This window comes from Somniosus microcephalus, chromosome 18 (genome assembly GCF_052327205.1).
Source record: "Somniosus microcephalus isolate GS21.2 chromosome 18, FLI_Smic_1.0, whole genome shotgun sequence".
Taxonomy (NCBI): Eukaryota; Metazoa; Chordata; class Chondrichthyes; order Squaliformes; family Somniosidae; genus Somniosus; species Somniosus microcephalus.
The window spans coordinates 74,049,939-74,072,904 of record NC_141004.1 but is presented as its reverse complement, the minus strand read 5'-3'; the positions used below and the strand labels follow the sequence as shown (position 1 = coordinate 74,072,904).

The 22,966-nt window shown below is 43.9% G+C and overlaps 1 protein-coding gene across 1 annotated transcript in view; it reads right to left on the bottom strand.

Moving 5' to 3' along the window:
• The window catches only part of LOC147105385 (FYVE, RhoGEF and PH domain-containing protein 2-like), a 184,482-nt gene extending 163,142 nt beyond the window's left edge, over positions 1–21,340 (bottom strand). The window contains exon 1 of the mRNA XM_086011804.1: positions 21,208–21,340. The gene's annotated coding sequence lies outside the window, so the exon portion shown is untranslated. The remainder of the gene's footprint in view (positions 1–21,207) is intronic.
• Between the last annotated feature and the right edge of the window lie 1,626 nt (positions 21,341–22,966).

Below are 22,966 nucleotides of genomic sequence, written 5' to 3'. Positions count from 1 at the left end.
AATTTCTTTTATTTTAATTACTGTTCCCGTCGTCAGAGCAGACCCTATGGGACACTTTCCTCCCTCTTCTCGGGTCTGTACGCTGCCCGGCTTCGTAGCACTGGCCGTGCCCTGTGTGCTCCACCCTCTCTCTCTCCTCTTCCCGACAACGCTGCTCGGCCCCGTTGAAAAGTCACCCGATCGAGCTCTAGCCCGCCGCAGCCCAGGAAGGATCAGTGCACTACCTGCCACCAGCCCGATTAGCTGGAACACCATAGACTGGATAACCAAGCCCAGCTCTCGACAGCCTCTCCTGCAAATCTTCGAATTCGATGAATCAGAGGGCGGTTGCCCACGGTCGACGCCCGTTTCTTCTGTTTGTTTTTTTTTTCTTTTTGGATTTCTTCCTTCTGGCCTCGACCTCTAACAACTTCGCTTCAGGGATGGATCCCCGTGAGGTGGTGCAGAACTGTAGGTAAGTTCGGATCTGTTCGTCGCCAGTGTAACGTCCGTGTGTAATTGAGACATGGTCTGCAGAAGTTGGTTATAACAGGTGTTTACTGAACGGAGACAAAACTGGAACTACTATGCAAGGTTACTACACAGGCTTATATACAGGGGTGGTCATTGCTGGTACTGCAGTATACAGGGGCTGCAGAATATAGTTCCTTCTTCAGGTTACATACACTACACAGACTAGAGGCAGGAAGGATGTTTCTGATGGCCGGGGAGTCCAGAACCAGGGGTCATAGTCTAACGATAAGGGGTAAGCCATTTAGGACTGAAATGAGGAGGAATTTCTTCACCCAGAGAGTGGTGAACCTGTGGAATTCTCTGCCACAGAGGGCAGTGGAGGCCAGTTTATTAAATATATTCAAGAAGGAGTTGGATATATTTCTTAAGGCTAAAGGGAATCAAGGGATATGGGGAGAAGGCAGGGACAGGGTACTGAATTTGGATGATCAGCCATGATCTCATTGAATGGTGGAGCAGGCTCAAGGGGCCGAATGGCCTACTCCTGCTCCTATCTTCTATGTCTATGTCTATCTATATACACTGTCCAGGTACAATCTATATACACTGTCCAGGTACATTCAGTATACACTGTCCAGGTACAATCTACTTACACCGTCCAGGTACAGTCTATATACACAGTCCAGGTACAATCAATATACACAGTCCAGGTACAATCGATATACACTGCCCACGTATAATCAATATACACTGCCCAGGTATAATCAATATACACTGCCCAGGTATAATCAATATACATTGCCCAGGTACAATCTATATACACTGTCCAGGTACAATTTATATAAACTGTCCAGGTACAATCGATATACACTGTCCAGGTACAATCAATATACACTGTATATAGATATATATACATATATACATCCATATACATTGTCCAGGTTCAATCGATATACACTGTATATGTGCAATGTATATACACTGTCCAGTTATAATCAATACACACTGCCCAGGTATAATCAATATACACTGCCCAGATACAATCTATATACACTGCCCAGATACAATCTCTATACACTGCCCAGATACAATCTATATACACTGCCCAGATACAATCTATATACACTGCCGAGATACAATCTATATACACTGCCCAGATACAATCTCTATACACTGCCCAGATACAATCTATATACACTGCCCAGATACAATCTCTATACACTGCCCAGATACAATCTATATACACTGCCCAGATACAATCTCTATACACTGCCGAGATACAATCTCTACCTCTGTTCAAGTACAATCAATATTAAAAGCTTTAATTAAGTCTATTTCAATTTCAATTTCAATTTCAATTTTATTTGTCACATAACCAAATACAACAAGTGAAATCCAGTCAGTGAAATGCTTTTTTCTTAACGAGCCGAGCGCACCAAGCAGCAAAGGACACTTAGCTGCCTGGTACGCACAGAGCCCACAAGGACGGCAGCCATCTTCAATGCTATGAACAGTGGTTGCTTTTGTTCATGGCATTTCTCCTGTAATTGACGTGCTGTGAAGATCATATCAGCTGTTCCTCTGGATGGTCGGAAACCACACTGTGACTCCGGAAGCACCTCCTCAGATAACGGCAAAAGTCTGTTAGCATGGATACGGGCAAGCACTTTTCCTGTGGAAGAAAGAAGGGAGATACCTCGGTAGTTACCACACACCGACTTTTCCCCCTTTTTAAAGATAGTAACAATCAAAGCGTCTCTGAGGTCTTGTGGAATTTCTTCCTGCTGCCATATTTTTAGGAGGAAGGCATGTATGTGTGTCAGGAGCTCAGGGCCACCTTTTTTAAGGATTTCTGCTGGAATCCCATCTGAGCCGGCAGCTTTGTTGTTTTTCATGGACCTGATGGCATTCTGCACTTCTACAATGCTTGGGGGAGCCCCCATTTCCTCCCTTTCTGGTCTCTGCGGTAATTGATTGATGGACTCCAGATCTGCGCTACTGTGTCGGTTGAGCAGTTCTTGAAAATGCTCCCTCCATCTTGTGTCAATGGCCTCCTTGCCCTTGAGCAGAGTTAAACCGTCCTTAGAGCATAAGGGGTTTAAGCCATGGTAGCTTGGTCTGAAAACTGCCTTGGTGGCACTGAAGAAGCCTCTGGAGTCCCCAGGATCAGCCATACGTTGTATTTCTAGGGACTTTTGAGACCACCAGTTGTTCTTCATCTCCCTTATTCTCTGCTGGACATCTGCCTTAACTCTAGCATGAGCCTCTCTTTTGGCCTTGCTGCTGATGTTGTTTTGCCAGGCGCAGAAAGCTTTCCTTTTCCTTTCGATGAGCTGCTCAATTTCTGAGTCGTTCTCATCAAACCAGTCCTGATGTTTTCTGGACTTGAAACCGAGTATGTTCTGGGAGGTGTTGAGGATAGTGGCTTTCAGCAGTTCCCAATGTTCTCCAGTATCATGTGGGTATTCCTTTGGAAGACTTTGCCTGATGGAATCCTGAAAGCACTGCTTGCTGTATGGCAGTGTCCTCAAGACATTCAATGTTTAATTTTGGCTGGAACTGCTTCTTCTGAGCACGTATCTTGGGCTTTAGTTTGAGGGACATAGTTGCTCGGATAAGGCGATGATCTGTCCAGCAGTCATCAGTGCTGAACATGGCCCTAGTGACCAGAACATCACGACGATCCCTTGCCCGTACAATGACATAGTCAATGAGATGCCACAATTTTGAGCGGGGGTGCCTCCAGGAGGTTTTGTACTTGTTTTTTTGTCGGAAGAAAGTGTTTGTGATGATGAGGTTGTGCTCAGCACATTTAGTGAGAAGAAGTTGTCCGTTTGAGTTGGACTTTCCGAGGCCCTCTTTTCCTATGATGCCTTTCCAACTAAAGCTTTTGACACCGTCCACCGCCAGACTTTATGGCATATCTTGTCTAAGCTTGGTTGCCCCGATAAATTCATCTTAGTTCTGAGGCTGCTACATGACAACATGTCCGCAGCAGTTCTCAGCAGCAGCGGTTCTATTTCAGAGCCCTTTACAGTTGAGACAGGAGTAAAACGGGCTGCATCATTGCTCCAACCCTTTTTGCAGTGTTCATCTCAGTTATCCTCCATCTCATCGGCAATGATCTGCCCACCGGAATTCAAATCCTTTACCGTACTGATGGCCGACTTTTCAATCTCAACAGGCTTAAGGCCAAGAGCAAAGTCTCCATCACTACCATTATGGAGTTACAGTATGCAGATGATAACGCCATCACAGCTCTTTCCGAGCATGATCCACAAAACACCTTGAATGCTTTTTCCAGAGCCTACAAACTTCTGGGCCTCACCATGAATATAAAGAAAACCCAGGTGCTCCACCAGCCATCACCTAATCAGCTTGCAACTCCTCCCTCTATAAAGATTGATAATAACACCCTTGAAAATGTCAACACCTTTCCATATCTTGGTAGCCATTTATCCTCCAAAGCTGACATTGATTCTGAAATCCATCACCGCCTGAGTTGTGCAAGTGCAGCCTTTTCTAAACTGAGGAGGAGAGTCTTTGAAAATCATGACCTCCAAGTCCAAACTAAAATTCTTGTATACAAAGCCATCATCCTTCCCACCCTTTTATATGGAGCTGAAACCTGGACTACGTACAGTAGACATCTCAAAGCCTTAGAGCAATACCACCAACGCTCTCTACGCAAAATCTTGAGGGTCAGCTGGGAGGACAAGCGTACCAACTGGAGTATACTTGGAGGCCAATATCTACAGCATCACTACGCTCATCATGCAGCATCAACTCTGATGGATTGGACATGTCATTCGCATGTCAGACTCACGGCTCCCAAAACAGGTTCTGTACTCCCAGTTGAAGGAAGGGCAGAGGTCTCCTGGTGGTCAAAAGAAGCGTTACAAAGATAACATCAAAGTAATCCTTAAAAAGTTCCATATCGATATTAATAACTGGGAGGAAATTGCACTGGACAGAGACAATAGGAAAAAATGCATCCACAACGGTGCCGCACTACATGAAAAGAATCTCCAGCGTGCCGCTAAGGATAAACTCCAGCGCCGTAAGGAGAGACAACAACTTAAGAATACCCATACTCCAGTCACTACCAATAGTCTTACATGCCCACACTGTAGTAGAGTCTGTGGATCTCGGATTGGCCTCCACAGCCACCTGAAGACCCACAAGTAGATGACTGATGAAGGACATACCATACTCGAATTCGAGTGGTCGCCGATGATGATGACAATCAATATACACTGCCCAGGTACAATCTATATACACTCTCCAGGTACAATCTATATACATTGTCCAGGTACAATCTAAGTACACTGTCCAGGTACAATCTATATACATTGGCCATTTACAATCTATATACACTGTCCAGGAAAAATCTATGTACACGGTCCAGGTACAATCTATATACACTGTCCAGGTATAATCAATATACACTGTCCAGGAAAAATCTATGTACACGGTCCAGGTACAATCAATATACACTGTCCAGGTATAATCAATATACACTGTTCAAGTATAATCAATATACACTGCCCAGGTATAATCAATATACACTGCCCAGGTACAATCTATGTACACTGTCCAGGTACAATCTATATACACTGTCCGGGTACAATCTATATACACTGTCCGGGTACAATCAATATACACTGTCCAGGTACAATCTATATACACTGTCCAGGTACAATCTATATACACTGTCCAGGTACAATCTATATACACTGTCCGGGTACAATCAATATACACTGTCCAGGTACAATCTATATACACTGTCCGGGTACAATCAATATACACTGTCCAGGTACAATGTATATGCACTGTCCAGGTGCACTCTATATACACTGCCCAGGTACAATCAATATACACTGTCCAGGTATAATCTATATACACTGTCAAGTACAATCGATATACATTGTCCAGGTGCAATCTATATACACTGCCCAGGTACAATCAATATACACTGTCCAGGTATAATCTACATACACTATCCAGGTACAATCTATATACACTGTCCAGTTACAATCTATGTACACTGTCCAGGTACAATCTATATACACTGTCCAGGTAAAATCTATATACACTGTCCAGTTACAATCTATGTACACTGTCCACGTATAATCAATATACACTGCCCAGGTATAATCAATATACACTACCCAGTTATAATCAAATACACTGTCCAGGTACAATCTATATACACTGTCCAGGTACAATCTATATACACTGTCCAGGTACAATCTATATACATTGTCCAGGTACATTCAATATACACTGCCCAGGTAAATCTATATACACTGTCCAGGTACAATCTATATACACTGTCCAGGTACATTCAATATACACTGTCCAGGTAAATCTATATACACTATCCAGGTACAATCTATATACACTGTCCAGGTACATTCAATATACACTGTCCAAGTACAATCAATATACACTGTCCAGGTACAATCTATATACACTGTCCAGGTACAATCAATATACACTGTCCAGTTAAATCTATATACACTGTCCAGGTACAATCTATATACACTGTCCAGGTCCAATCTATATACACTGTCCAAGTACAATCCATATACACTGTCCAGGTACAATCTATATACACTGTCCAGGTACAATCTATATACACTGTCCAGGTACAATCTATATACACTGTCCAGGTACAATCAATATACACTGTCCAGGTACAATCAATATACACTGTCCAGGTACAATCTATATACACTGTCCAGGTACAATCAATATACACTATCCAGGTACAATCTATGTACACTGTCCAGGTACAATCAATATACACTGTCCAGGTACAATCTATATACACTGTCCAAGTAAAATCGATATACACTGTCCAGGTACAATCTATATACACTGTCCAGGTACAATCTATATACACTGTCCAGGTACAATTGATACACACTGTCCAGCTACAATCTATAGACGCTGTCCAGTTATAATCAATATACACTCTCCGGTACAATTTATAAACACTGTCCAGGTATAATCAATATACACTATCCAGTTATAATCAATATACACTGCCCAGGTACAATGAATATACACTGCCCAGGTACAATCTATATACACTGTTCAGATACCATCTATATACACTGTCTGATGTAAAAAGGCTACTGAGCACTTTGTTTGAGTATAAAACAAGGCTTTAATCAACTGTTTCACAATCATGAGATTTCTAGTTACATCACTAGTTCCTGTTTACAGAAACATCCTGAGCAAGCTGGGTCCACGCCCGAGTATTTATACTCCTTGGACGGCGCCACCAGCTGGCCGCCCAGTGTTACTTCATGAGTTATTTCTTCATGAATGTTGAGATTCATGACGTTCTTCCCGCCTGAAAGATTTGGGAAGTCCGATGACTTCCTTCTAGTGGATTAGGCGGACCACAAAAAGGCGCAGTCTTTTAGAGCTTCGCTTGTGGCTGGAAGGCACATCTACCCGGACCGTGTCTTGTTCCCTGGATCGCTTGGTCCGTACTGGTAGATCGACGGGGCCCGTGCCGCCTTGATTGACCTTCGGAAGACTGGGGAGATCGTGACTCCGGGTGCGGGTCCCCACAGGCACGGAGCTGGCGTCAACTTGTTTGGAAGCCGGGGTTTGACCGGCGTCCTGGCTTCGGGTGGCCATCCCATGGGAAGCGCTCGGCTCCCCGAGTTGATCCGGTGGAGTAGCCGGCAGATTCTTTGATGTCCCAGGTAGGGCGTCATCCTCAAGGGAGCGCAGTACGTTGGCATCATTGCCATGGGTTACTCTACCGGTTTGGTCCGTGGGACCGGTTGGACAGGGAGCCAGATCTCGGAGTGAAACAGTGGACTCCCGGCCATCAGGGTACTGCACGTGCGCGTATGTGGGATTTACGTCTGTTAGTTCCACCTCGTCAACGAGGGGATCGTTTTTGGAAGTTCGGACGAATCTTCGGAGCAGCACGGGGCCAGGAGCTGCCAACCATGATAGTAGGGACGTCCCATGAGTGGCGCGACGTTGGAATCTGAAGTATCGCTCGTGAGGAGTGACATTGGTGGACGTAGAAAGAAGAGACCTGATGGAATGCAATGCGTCAGGGAGCATAGTTTCCCACTGCTGGTCTGGTAGGTTGCGTGACCTCAGTGCAAGACGAACAGCGTTCCAAATGATAGTGTTGTACCTCTCAACGTGTCCGTTACCGATGGGATGATACGGTGTCGTTTTAATTGTGGCGATTCCCCGTTGGGAAAGATAACTTTTGAGTTCGCTTGACGTGAAGGAGGGACCCCGATCAGTGTGGATGAAATTGGCCGTACCGCAAAGGGAAAAGACTTGTTCGAGGCATTTGATCACTGTGGAAGTAAGCATATTGGGACAGGGGAAAGCAAAGGGAAAGCGTGAATATTCGTCCACCATAGTGAGTAAGTAGGTGTTTCGCGTTGAGGAAGGCAATGGCCCTTTAAAGTCAATGCTGAGTCGCTGTATAGGCTGTATAGCGTGTATGAGTGAGCTATCCGATGGACGGAAGAATTGTCGTTTTAATTCCGCACAAATTCTACAGGTGGAGCAAGTTCTTTTCACATCTTCTGTAAAAAATGGGAGATTTTTAGATCGCACAAAGTGCAACATACAGGTAACGCCAGGATGGCATAAGTCAGTATGAAGATCCACAAGAGTCGAAGTTGACATAGAAGAGGAGAATGCACGCGTGAGGGTATCCGGGGCCACATTCTCTTTGCCGGGTCGATTCTGTATGGTGTAGCCAAAGGCGGCCAATTCCATCCTCCAGAGTTGTATTTTGTTATTCTTGATCTTAGTGCATTTCTGGTTATCCAGTATAAAGGCCACGGAGCGCTGATCGGTTATAAGCGTAAAATGGCGATGAGCGAGAAAATGACTCCATTTACGTACCGCTTCGATGATGGCCATAGCCTCCTTCTCGACAGGTGGATAATGGAGCTCGCTACCCTGCAAAGTTCTGGACAGAAATGCAACGGGTCGACCACCTAGATTCAAGGTAGCCGAGATCGCCACCTCCGATGCATCGCACTCGAACACAAAAGGAAGTTTTTCATCGATGGAACGAAGCGTGGCTTATTCCAGTTGTCGTTTGAGGAGGTTGAAAGCTGAAATAGCCGTTGCCCCCAATGGAAATGACTTCGCGTGAAGCAGGGGCTGGATCTTCTCGGAGAAGTGGGGTATCCACTTCACATAATAGGCGAACATGCCGAGTGCCCGACGAAGAGAGCCGAGATTCGTAGGGGGAGGGAGCTCCTGAAGCAGATGAAGTCGCTCCGGATCCAGTTTGATGACACCGTTGCCCACCCAGTAGCCAAGGATGTTTACTGATGGTACTGATTTCACAGATTTGGACTCATTTAAGGTTAAGTTGCGACGACAGAGAACGTCAAAAATTTCTGGAGGTTGGCATCATGCTCCTTCTGGTCATGACCAGCAATGGTGATATTATCCCGATATGGAAAAGTGTCCGTTAAGTTCTCCTGTTTGACTAGGCTATCCATTGCCCGTTGAAAGATGGCCACCCCATTGGTGACCCCAAATGGAAGGTGACAAAACTGGTAAAGCCGACCATTGGCCTCAAAGGCCGTATACTTTTTGTCAGAGTCCTTTAACGGTACTTGATGATATGCGCTCTTTAAATCAAAAGTTGAAAATACCTTGTAGTTGGCAAGGTTATTGACCATGTCATCGATGCGCGGTAGTGGGTAGGCATCCGGGTTGGTATACTGGTTAATAGTTTGCGAGTAATCGATGCAAAGACATTTCTTGTGTTGCTTCAGAGGATTTTTAACAACGATGACTTGAGCCCGCCAGGAAGATAAACATGCCTCAATGATACCGTCAGCTAGAAGGCGAGAGATTTCCGCCTCGATAAAGGATCAATCATCTTGGCTGAAACATAGTGATTTAGTGACTATGGGCTTACATTGGGGGGAAAGATTGGCAAACAAGGAGGGCTCGTCAAGCGAAGCCGCCGAAAGTGCACAAAACCGTACTTTGGAAATAGTAAGCTCCGGCTTTGACCCTCCAAACTCGAAAGTGAGTCTTTTGTGTTGTTTCTGGAACTCTTGTCCCAGGAGCACATCACTGCATAGGTTTTTGAGCACCCCGAGCCGGGTGGAGAAATAAGTGCGGCCATTGAGAATAAGGTCGACAAGACAAAAGCCGGAAGAGTTGGTGGTCAGTGTCGTCAGAGCCATTGCAATTTCCCTGTCCGAGGGGTAAATACGCAGTTTTAACTTACTGACAGCCCGCTCACTAATGAAGCTGTCAGAGCTGCATGAGTCAATTAGTGCACTCAAACTGTGTCCATTTACTGAAGCCTTCGTGGCTGCATGGGACAGACTTTGGGGAAAAACAGCTGTGATGGCAGGAGGGGCAGTTTTACCCTTGACAGCTGTAACCTGAGTAGTGGTTCTTGGGGGAGGAGCAGTTTTATAGATTGCAGCTGTAACCTTAGTAGTGGCTCTTGGGGGCGGAGCAGTTTTATAGATAGTAGCTGCAAAACTAACAGGGGCTTTCGACCGGTATACCTTAGAAAAGTGGCCTTTCTTACTAACAGAGGCTCTTGACTGGCATACCTTAGAAAAGTGACCTTTCTTACTGCAATGATTGCAGACTGCGTTATGAGCAGGACAAAATTTCCTATAGTGGAATGCACCTCCACAGAAGAAACACTTCCTTCCAGATTGCAAAGATGCCACTAGGGCAGGGTCGTCATCAGTGAAGGCTTCTAGGGCAGGGTTGTCATCAGCCAGGTTGGAGCCATCATCAGTGAGGGCTTCCGCCCAAGTCCTATCGAAGGAGTCACTAAAAGTGATAGCAGCAGCCCGTGCACGTGGTGATAGGTATCTGCATTCCTTTTTGCTAAGTCCAGAGAGCATGCCTGGTCATAGACAGCCTGTAACTCGAGGGTTTTATTCTCCAACAGACGCTGGCGTATGAAGGGAGACGCAATCCCATCAATAAAGGAATCACGAATTAACTCCTCCTGGTACTGCTCAGCTGTGACAGCTTTAAGATTACAATCCTTGCTGAGCCTGCGAAGTTTTTGAAGGAATTCATCAAGTGATTCCCCGGGTTGTTGTCGGGTTGTGGCCGGTAGGTTCCGAGCAAAAATTTAGTTTGGGGACTTAACATATAGTTGCTGTAGTATTTGGATAGCGGCGTCATAGTCTACACAGTCTTCGATATAGTCAAACACATGAGGGGATACATAATTAGCAAGCATTCATAACTTGTTAGGAACATTCTCACCACACTCCTTAAGGAAGTTGCTGAAGGTACGATACCAGTGTTTCCATACCTTAGCGGCTGTAAGTGAATTCGGGTCCAGGTCGAGACGGGCGGGTCTGAGTAGTTTCTCCATGATGGATCGATTACTTGTCGGAGTTCCCTTCTACGGTTTGAGTCGTACACGTCTGTTCCCAAGACCACTCAGAGCGTGGAGCAGGTTCAATTGATTAAATTGATGGAAAAAGATTACTGAGTGCTTGGTTTGAGTATAAAACAAGGCTTTAATCAACTGTTTCACAACCATGAGATTCTAGTTACATCACTAGTTCCTGGTTACAGAAAGATCCTGAGCAAGCTGGGCCCACGCCCGAGTATTTATACTCCTTGGATGGCGCCAGAAGCTGGCCACCCAGTGTTACATCATGAGTTATTTCTTCATGAATGATGAGATTCATGACACTGTCCAGGTACAAACTATATACATTGTCCAGGTACAATCTATATACACTGTCCAGGTATAATCAAAATACACTGTCCAGGTATAATCTATATACCCTGTCCAGGTACAATCTATATACACTGTCCAGGTACAATCTATATACACTGTCCAGGTATAATCAATATACACTGTCCAGGTATAATCTATATACCCTGTCCAGGTACAATCTATATACACTGTCCAGGTACAATCTATATACACTGTCCAGGTATAATCTATATACCCTGTCCAGGTACAATCTACATACACTGTCCAGGTACAATCTATATACACTCTCCAGGTACAATCTATATACACTGTCCAGGTACAATCTATATAAACTGTCCAGGTACAATCTATATACACTGTCCAGGTACAATCTATATACACTGTCCAGGTACAATCTATATACACTGTCCAGGTATAATCTATATACCCTGTCCAGGTACAATCTATATACACTGTCCAGGTACAATCTATATACACTCTCCAGGTACAATCTATATACACTGTCCAGGTACAATCTATATACACTGTCCAGGTATAATCTATATACACTGTCCAGGTACAATCTATATACAATCTCCAGGTACAATCTATATACACTGTCCAGGTACAATCTATATACACTGTCCTGGTACAATCTATATACACTGTCCAGGTACAATCTATATACACTGTCCAGGTACAATCTATATACACTGTCCAGGTACAATCTATATACAATCTCCAGGTACAATCTATATACACTGTACAGGTACAATCTATATACACTGTCCAGGTACAATCTATATACACTGTCCAGGTACAATCTATATACACTGTCCAGGTACAATCTATATACAATCTCCAGGTACAATCGATATACACTGTCCAGGTACAATCTATATACACTGTCCAGGTACAATCTATATACAATCTCCAGGTACAATCTACATACACTGTCCAGGTACAATCTATATACACTGTCCAGGTACAATCTATATACACTGTCCAGGTACAATCTATATACACTGTCCAGGTACAATCTATATACCCTGTTCAGGTACAATCTATATACACTGTCCAGGTACAATCGATATACACTGTCCAGGTACAAACTATATACACTGTCCAGGTACAATCTATATACACTGTCCAGGTACAATCGATATACACTGTCCAGGTACAATCGATATACACTGTCCAGGTACAATCGATATACACTGTCCAGGTACAATCTATATACACTGTCCAGGTACAATCTACATACACTGTCCAGGTACAATCTATATACAATGTCCAGGTACAATCTATATACACTGTCCAGGTACAATCTATATACACTGTCCAGGTACAATCTATATACACTGTCCAGGTACAATCTATATACACTGTCCAGGTACAATCTATATACACTGTCCAGATACAAGCTATATGCACTGTCCAGGTACATTCTATATACACTGTCCAGGTACAATCTGTATACACTGTCCAGGTACAATCTATATACACTGTCCAGGTACAATCTATAAGCACTGTCCAGATACAATCTATACACACTGTCCAGGTACAATCTATATGCACTGTTCAGGTACAATCTATATACACTGTCCAGGTACAATCTATATACACTGTCCAGGTACATTCTATATAAACTGTTCAGGTACAATCTATATACACTGTCCAGGTACATTCTATATACACTGCTCAGGTACAATCTATATACACTGTCCAGCTACAATCTACATGCACTGTCCAGGTACATTCTATATACACTGTTCAGGTACAATCTATATGCACTGTCCAGGTTCATTCTATATACACTGTCCAGGTACAATCTATATAAACTGTCCAGGTACAATCTATTTACACTGTCCAGGTTCAATCTATATACACTCTCCAGGTGCAATCGATATACACTGTCCAGGTACATTCTATATACACTGTCCAGGTACAATCTATCTTCACTCTCCAGGTGCAATCTATATAAACTGTCCAGGTATAATCAATATACACTCTCCAGGTACAATCTATATACACTGTCCAGGTACAATCTATATACACTGTCCAGGTACAATCAATATACACTATCCAGGTACAATCTATATACACTGTCCAGGTACTATCTATATACACTGTCCAGGTACAATCTATATACAATGTCCAGGTACAATCAATATACTGTACACTGTCCAGGTACAATCTACATACACTGTCCAGGTACAATCAATATACAATGTCCAGGTACAATCTATATACACTGTCCAGGTACAATCTATATACACTGTCCAGGTACAATCTATATACAGTCTCCAGGTACAATCAAAATACACTGTCCAGGTACAATCAATATACACTCTCTGGTAAAATCTATATACACTGTCCAGGTACAATCAATATACACTGTCCAGGTACAATCTGTATACACTGTCCAGGTACAATCTATATACAATGTCCAGGTTCAATCTATATACACTGTCCAGGTTCAATCTATATACAATGTCCAGGAACAATCTATATACACTGTCCAGGTACAATCTATATACACTGTCCAGGAACAATCTATATACACTGTCCTGGTCCAATCTATATACATTGTCCAGGTACAATCTATATACACTGTCCAGGTACAATCTATATACACTGTCCAGGTATAATCTATATACACTGTCCAGGTACAATCTATATACACTGTCCAGGTGCAATCTATATACATTGTCCAGGTACAATCTATATACACTGTCAAGGTACAATCTATATACACTGTCCAGGTACAATCTCTATACACTGTCCAGGTACAATCAATATACACTGTCCAGGTACAATCTGTATGCACTGTCCTGTTATAATCAATATACACTATCCATGTACAATCTATATGCACTGCCCAGGTCCAATCTATATACACTGCCCAGGTACATTCCAGATACACTGTCCAGGTATGACCTATATACCCTGTCCAAGTATAATCTATATACACTGTCCAGGTACAATCTATATACACTGTCCAGGTATAATCTATATACACTCCCCAGGTACAATCTATATACACTGTCCAGGCACAATGTATATACACTGTCCAGGTACAATCTATATACACTGTCCAGGTACAATCTATATACACTCCCCAGGTACAATCTATATACACTGTCCAGGTACAATCTATATACACTTTCCAGGTAGAATCTATATACACTGTCCAGGTACAATCTTTATACACTGTCCAGGTATGACCTATATACACTGTCCAAGTATAATCTATATACAATCTCCAGGTACAATCTATATACACTGTCCAGGTACAATCTATATACACTGTCCAGGTACAATCTATATACAATCTCCAGGTACAATCTATATACACTGTCCAGGTACAATCTATATACACTGTCCAGGTACAATCGATATACACTGTCCAGGTACAATCTATATACACTGTCCAGGTACAATCTATATACACTGTCCAGGTACAATCTATATACACTGTCCAGGTACAATCGATATACACTGTCCAGGTACAATCGATATACACTGTCCAGGTACAATCTATATACACTGTCCAGGTACAATCTACATACACTGTCCAGGTACAATCTATATACAATGTCCAGGTACAATCTATATACACTGTCCAGGTACAATCTATATACACTGTCCAGGTACAATCTATATACACTGTCCAGGTACAATCTATATACACTGTCCAGATACAAGCTATATGCACTGTCCAGGTACATTCTATATACACTGTCCAGGTACAATCTGTATACACTGTCCAGGTACAATCTATATACACTGTCCAGGTACAATCTATATGCACTGTCCAGATACAATCTATATACACTGTCCAGGTACAATCTATATGCACTGTTCAGGTACAATCTATATACACTGTCCAGGTACAATCTATATACACTGTCGAGGTACATTCTATATAAACTGTTCAGGTACAATCTATATACACTGTCCAGGTACATTCTATATACACTGCTCAGGTACAATCTATATACACTGTCCAGGTACAATCTACATGCACTGTCCAGGTACATTCTATATACACTGTTCAGGTACAATCTATATGCACTGTCCAGGTTCATTCTATATACACTGTACAGGTACAATCTATATAAACTGTCCAGGTACAATCTATTTACACTGTCCAGGTTCAATCTATATACACTGTCCAGGTGCAATCTATATACACTGTCCAGGTACATTCTATATTCACTGTCCAGGTACAATCTATATACTCTCTCCAGGTGCAAGCTATATAAACTGTCCATGTATAATCAATATACACTCTCCAGGTACAATCTATATACACTCTCCAGGTACAATCTATATACACTGTCCAGGTACAATCAATATACACTATCCAGGTACAATCTATATACACTGTCCAGGTACTATCTATATACACTGTCCAGCTACAATCTATATACAATGTCCAGGTACAATCAATATACTGTACACTGTCCAGGTACAATCTACATACACTGTCCAGGTACAATCTATTTACACTGTCCAGGTTCAATCTATATACACTCTCCAGGTGCAATCTATATACACTGTCCAGGTACATTCTACATACACTGTCCAGGTACAATCTATTTACACTGTCCAGGTTCAATCTATATACACTCTCCAGGTGCAATCTATATGCACTGTCCAGGTACATTCTATATACACTGTCCAGGTACAATCTATATACACTCTCCAGGTGCAATCTATATAAACTGTCCAGGTATAATCAATATACACTCTCCAGGTACAATCTATATACACTCTCCAGGTACAATCTATATACACTGTCCAGGTATAATCAATATACACTTTCCAGGTACAATCTATATACACTGTCCAGGTACTATCTATATACACTGTCCAGGTACAATCTATATACAATGTCCAGGTACAATCAATATACTGTACACTGTCCAGGTACAATCTACATACACTGTCCAGGTACAATCAATATACACTGTCCAGGTACAATCTATATACACTGTCCAGGTACAATCTATATACACTGTCCAGGTACAATCTATATACAGTCTCCAGGTACAATCAAAATACACTGTCCAGGTACAATCAATATACACTCTCTGGTAAAATCTATATACACTGTCCAGGTACAATCAATATACACTGTCCAGGTACAATCTGTATACACTGTCCAGGTACAATCTATATACAATGTCCAGGTTCAATCTATATACACTGTCCAGGTTCAATCTATATACAATGTCCAGGAACAATCTATATACACTGTCCAGGTACAATCTATATACACTGTCCAGGAACAATCTATATACACTGTCCTGGTCCAATCTATATACACTGTCCAGGTACAATCTATATACACTGTCCAGGTACAATCTATATACACTGTCCAGGTATAATCTATATACACTGTCCAGGTACAATCTATATACACTGTCCAGGTGCAATCTATATACATTGTCCAGGTACAATCTATATACACTGTCAAGGTACAATCTATATACACTGTCCAGGTACAATCTATATACAATGTCCAGGTACAATCTATATACACTGTCCAGGTACAATCTATATACACTGTCCAGGTACAATCTATATACACTGTCCAGGTACAATCTATATACAATGTCCAGGAACAATCAATATACACTGTCCAGGTACTATCTATATACACTGTCCAGGTACAACCTATATACACTGTCCAGGTACAATCTCTATACACTCTCCAGGTACAATCAATATACACTGTCCAGGTACAATCTGTATGCACTGTCCTGTTATAATCAATATACACTATCCATGTACAATCTATATGCACTGCCCAGGTCCAATCTATATACACTGCCCAGGTACATTCCAGATACACTGTCCAGGTATGACCTATATACCCTGTCCAAGTATAATCTATATACACTGTCCAGGTACAATCTATATACACTGTCCAGGTATAATCTATATACACTCCCCAGGTACAATCTATATACACTGTCCAGGCACAATGTATATACACTGTCCAGGTACAATCTATATACACTGTCCAGGTACAATCTATATACACTCCCCAGGTACAATCTATATACACTGTCCAGGTACAATCTATATACACTTTCCAGGTAGAATCTATATACACTGTCCAGGTACAATCTATATATACTGTCCAGGTATGACCTATATAGACTGTCCAGGTAGAATCTATATACACTGTCCAGGTACAATCTATATACACTGTCCAGGTACAATCTATATAGACTGTCCATGTACAATCATAATGCACTGTCCAGGTACAATCTATATACACTGTCCAGGTACAATCTATATACACTATCCAGGTACAATCTATATACACTGTCCAGGTACAATCTATATACACTGTCCAGGTACAATCAATATACACTGTCCAGGTACAATCCATACACACTATCCAGGTACAATCTATATACACTGTCCAGGTACAATCTATATACACTGTCCAGGTACAATCTATATACACTGTCCATGTACAATCTATATACACTGTCCAGGTACAATCTATATACACTTTCCAGGTACAATCTATATACACTGTCCAGGTACAATCTATATACACTTTCCAGGTACAATCTATATACACTGTCCAGGTACAATCTATATACACTGTCCAGGTACAATCTATATACACTGTCCATGTACAATCTATATACACTGTCCAGGTACAATCTATATACACTTTCCAGGTACAATCTATATACACTGTCCAGGTACAATCAATATACACTGTCCAGGTACAATCTATATACACTGTCCAGGTACAATCTATATACACTGTCCATGTACAATCTATATACACTGTCCAGGTACAATCTATATACACTTTCCAGGTACAATCTATATACACTGTCCAGGTACAATCTATATACACTGTCCAGGTACAATCTATATACACTGTCCAGGTACAATCTATATACACTTTCCAGGTACAATCTATATGCACTGTCCAGGTACAATCTATATACACTGTCCAGGTACAATCTATATACACTGTCCAGGTACAATCTATATACACTGTCCAGGTACAATCAATAGACACTGTCCAGGTACAATATAAAAGAACTTTCTGGGAGGAGCAGGAGGGGAGGACGAGGATGAGTTGGAGCAGGAGTTGGAGAGGCAGCAACCAAGATAGCGCCTGTCCGCCCAAGCTCTCAGAGACCATCCCATCGTGAAGCGGTTCAAATAATTCTAATCTTGCATTCCCTGTTTCTCATTCACCATTCCCCATTCCCCATTTCCCATTCAGCATTCCCCATTCCCCATTCCCCATTCCCCATTCCCCATTCCCCATTCCCATTCCCCATTCACCATTCCCCATTCACCATTCCCCCTTCACCATTCCCATTCACCATTCCCCATTCCCCATTCCCATTCCCCATTCCCCATTCCCCATTCCCATTCACCATTCCCCATTCCCCATTCCCCATTCCCCATTCCCCATTCCACATTCCCCATTCCCCATTCCCCATTCACCATTCACAATTCCCCATTCACCATTCCCCATTCACCATTCCCCATTCACCATTCCCATTCCCCATTCCCCATTCCCCATTCCCCATTCCTCATTCACCATTCACCATTCCCCATTCACCATTCCTCTTTCCTTATTCACCATTCACCATTCCCCATTCACCATTCCCCATTCCCCATTCCCCATTCACCATTCCCATTCACCATTCCCCATTCACCATTCCCCATTCACCATTCCCATTCACCATTCACCATTCCCCATTCACCATTCCCCATTCACCATTCCCATTCCCCATTCCCCATTCCCCATTCACCATTCCCATTCCCCATTCATCATTCACCATTCACCATTCCCCATTCCCCACCCTCCATTCCCCATTCACCATTCCCCATTCCCCACTCACCATTCCCCATTCACCATTCCCCATTCCCCACTCACCATTCCCCATTCACCATTCCCCATTCACCATTCACCATTCCCATTCCCCATTCCCCATTCCCCATTCCCCATTCACCATTCACCATTCCCCAATCCCATTCCCCATTCCCCATTCCCCATTCCCCATTCCCCATTCACCATTCCCCAATCCCATTCCCCATTCACCATTCCCCATTCCCCATTTCCCATTCACCATTCCCCATTCCCCATTCTGCATTCACCATTCCCCATTCCACATTCCCCATTCCACATTCCCCATTCACCATTCACCATTCCCCATTCCCCATTCACCATTCCCATTCACCATTCCCGATTCCCCATTCCCCATTCACCATTCACCATTCCCCATTCACCATTCCCCATTCACCATTCCCCATTCCCCATTCCCCATTCACCATTCCCAACTCCCCATTCCCCATTCCCCATTCACCATTCCCCTTTCACCATTCCCCATTCACCATTTCCCATTCCCCATTCCCCATTCACCATTCCCCATTCACCATTCACCATTCCCCATTCCGCATTCACCATTCCCCATTCCCCATTCACCATTCCCCAATCCCATTCCCCATTCACCATTCCCCATTCACCATTCCCCAATCAATTCACCATTCCCCATTCCCCATTCCCCATTCCCCATTCCGCATTCCCCATTCCACATTCCCCATTCCCCATTCCCCATTCACCATTCACCATTCCCATTCCACATTCACCATTCCCCATTCCCATTCACCATTCCGCATTCACCATTCCCCATTCCCCGTTCCCCGTTCACCGTTCACCATTCACCATTCGCCATTCCCGATTCCCCATTCCCCATTCCCCATTCCCCATTCCCCATTCCCCATTTACCATTCCCCATTCCCCATTCACCATTCCCCATTCCCCATTCCCCATTCACCATTCCCCATTCCCCATTCCCCATTCACCATTCCCCATTCCGCATTCCCCATTCCCCATTCCCCATTCCCCATTCACCATTCCGCATTCACCATTCCCCATTCCCCATTCACCATTCCCCATTCCCCATTCCCCATTCACAATTCCCCATTCACCAACAGTCCTGTAATTATTCCTTCTTTTACAACCACTATCTCATTGCCTCCCTTCAGTCAACACTTATTGACCTCACCGTCACTTCTGTGCAAACATAATAACAACACCCAATCCAAATCCAAACCTAATTTATCAAATAAATAATCTCAGTCTTTACAGAAAATATAATTATTCCTTCTTGTGCATTCCCTTAGTGCCTGGCTTGTGTACTCCTTTGCCTCTTGTAGTACTCATGTGAGGTGTTTCCCCAATGGCTACCGAATGGGAGGTGGAAGGCCACTGAGCTTCCATTGAGGACACGACCTCGAGCAGCTCTGGGCCTAGAAGGCCCGGCTTCAGACTGCACCATCTCGGCATGGGCTGCAGCAGTCTGGGCCGGCTGGCTATAGGGCATGGCGGAGTGACTGGCTGGGGAACAGGTATGCTGCCATCCTGAGAGAGGACAGTAGGTTCCTCTCCCATGGAGCCACGACCACTCTCAGCACTCCTAGTGCTCTGCTGGACAATAGAGTGCTGGAATTATGTGATGCTCTGGAAGGCCCTGGTAACAGTGGCCGCCAGAGCCAAGATGCCAACTGTATGAGCTTCCATGCTGCAGCTTGTCCGCAATGGGAGCTATCTAATTTATCATGAGACGCTCCAGCATCGTGGGTTTGTGATGAAGCTGAACACTCCACGTTGGACAGTACGGTCTCCGTCCTCTGCGCAAAGCCTTGACCAAGTTGGAGCTGGACTCCTCCATGCTCTGTGACATTATGTGGAAGCTCTCCAGCAGGCTTCCAAGTGCGCCCAGCATTTCCTGGTGTACGTCCATCAGCCTTCTTCGGTAGTATCGATCCCGCCATGTTGGCTGCGTAGTGCCTGAAAAACGTATCCCTATACACTGCGCTGGTGATTGCTGGGATATATCACTCAGTACACAGCTCCAGTACCATGCCACTAACTAATCACAAGCCACTGCCCTGACATCTCTCTGTGCCACTATACTGCTCTACAGCTGCTGCAGTGCAGCCCCAGTGAGGGCCGGCAGGACTCGGATATTTACCTTTCTGTGTGAAGCCTGTTTCCTGAACCGTGAACTGTTGCTGACAGTCTCCTCACTCACTTCACACAACCGCCGAGAGATGTGTAAATCTCGCTATCTGAATCCCCTGCTACAGTCTCCGTGTGTGCAGCTCTTCACCCTGTGAGATTAGCTGACTCTGAATTTCACCACACAAACCTGTCAGTCATTGGAAAACCAGCAATACAGGAAGCAGATCACAAGAGGTTTCCCTTTCAAATCTGTTGAGTTTGCTAAAAATAAACATTGTTCAGATTGTCAAAGTCTGTAATTGCCAAACTATCTTCCTCAACAAATTAAACTCAGTGTTAGCTGTGTGGAGAGATGCCTCACTTTGGCATGAATGAAGCCTCTCTTCCCATTATATACCCCACAGTCCGACTCTGAACGATGCCCCTCTTCCCATTATATACCCCACAGTCTGCCTCTGAACGATGCCCCTCTTCCCATTATATACCCCACAGTCTGCCTCTGAACGATGCCCCTCTTCCCATTATATACCCCATAGTCCAACTCTGAATGATGCCCCTCTGCCCATTATATACCCCACAGTCTGCCTCTGAATGATGCCCCTCTGCCCATTATATACCCCACAGTCCGACTCTGAATGATGCCCCTCTGCCCATTATATACCCCACAGTCTGCCTCTGAATGATGCCCCTCTGCCCATTATATACTCCACAGTCCGACTCTGAATGATGCCTCTCTGCCCATTATATACCCCACAGTCCGACTCTGAACGATGTCCCTCTTCCCATTATATACCCCACAGTCCGACTCTGAACGATGTCCCTCTGCCCATTATATACCCCACAGTCTGACTCTGAATGAAGCCCCTCTTCCCATTATATACCCCACAGTCTGACTCTGAATGAAGCCCCTCTTCCCATTATATACTCCACAGTCTGACTCTGAACGATGCCCCTCTTCCCATTATATACCCCACAGTCTGCCTCTGAACAATGCCCCTCTTCCCATTATATACCCCACAGTCTGACTCTGAACAATGCCCCTCTTCCCATTATATACCCCACAGTCCGACTCTGAACGATGCCCCTCTGCCCATTATATACCCCACAGTCTGCCTCTGAACGATGCCCCTCTGCCCATTATATACCCCACAGTGTGCCTCTGAATGATGCCCCTCTTCCCATTATATACCCCACAGTCTGACTCTGAATGATGCCTCTCTGCCCATTATATACCCCACAGTCCGACTCTGAACGATGTCCCTCTTCCCATTATATACCCCACAGTCCGACTCTGAACGATGTCCCTCTGCCCATTATATACCCCACAGTCTGACTCTGAATGAAGCCCCTCTTCCCATTATATACCCCACAGTCTGACTCTGAATGAAGCCCCTCTTCCCATTATATACTCCACAGTCTGACTCTGAACGATGCCCCTCTTCCCATTATATACCCCACAGTCTGCCTCTGAACAATGCCCCTCTTCCCATTATATACCCCACAGTCTGACTCTGAACAATGCCCCTCTTCCCATTATATACCCCACAGTCCGACTCTGAACGATGCCCCTCTGCCCATTATATACCCCACAGTCTGCCTCTGAACGATGCCCCTCTGCCCATTATATACCCCACAGTGTGCCTCTGAATGATGCCCCTCTTCCCATTATATACCCCACAGTCTGACTCTGAATGATGCCCCTCTGCCCATTATATACCCCACAGTCCGACTCTGAACGATGCCCCTCTTCCCATTATATACTCCACAGT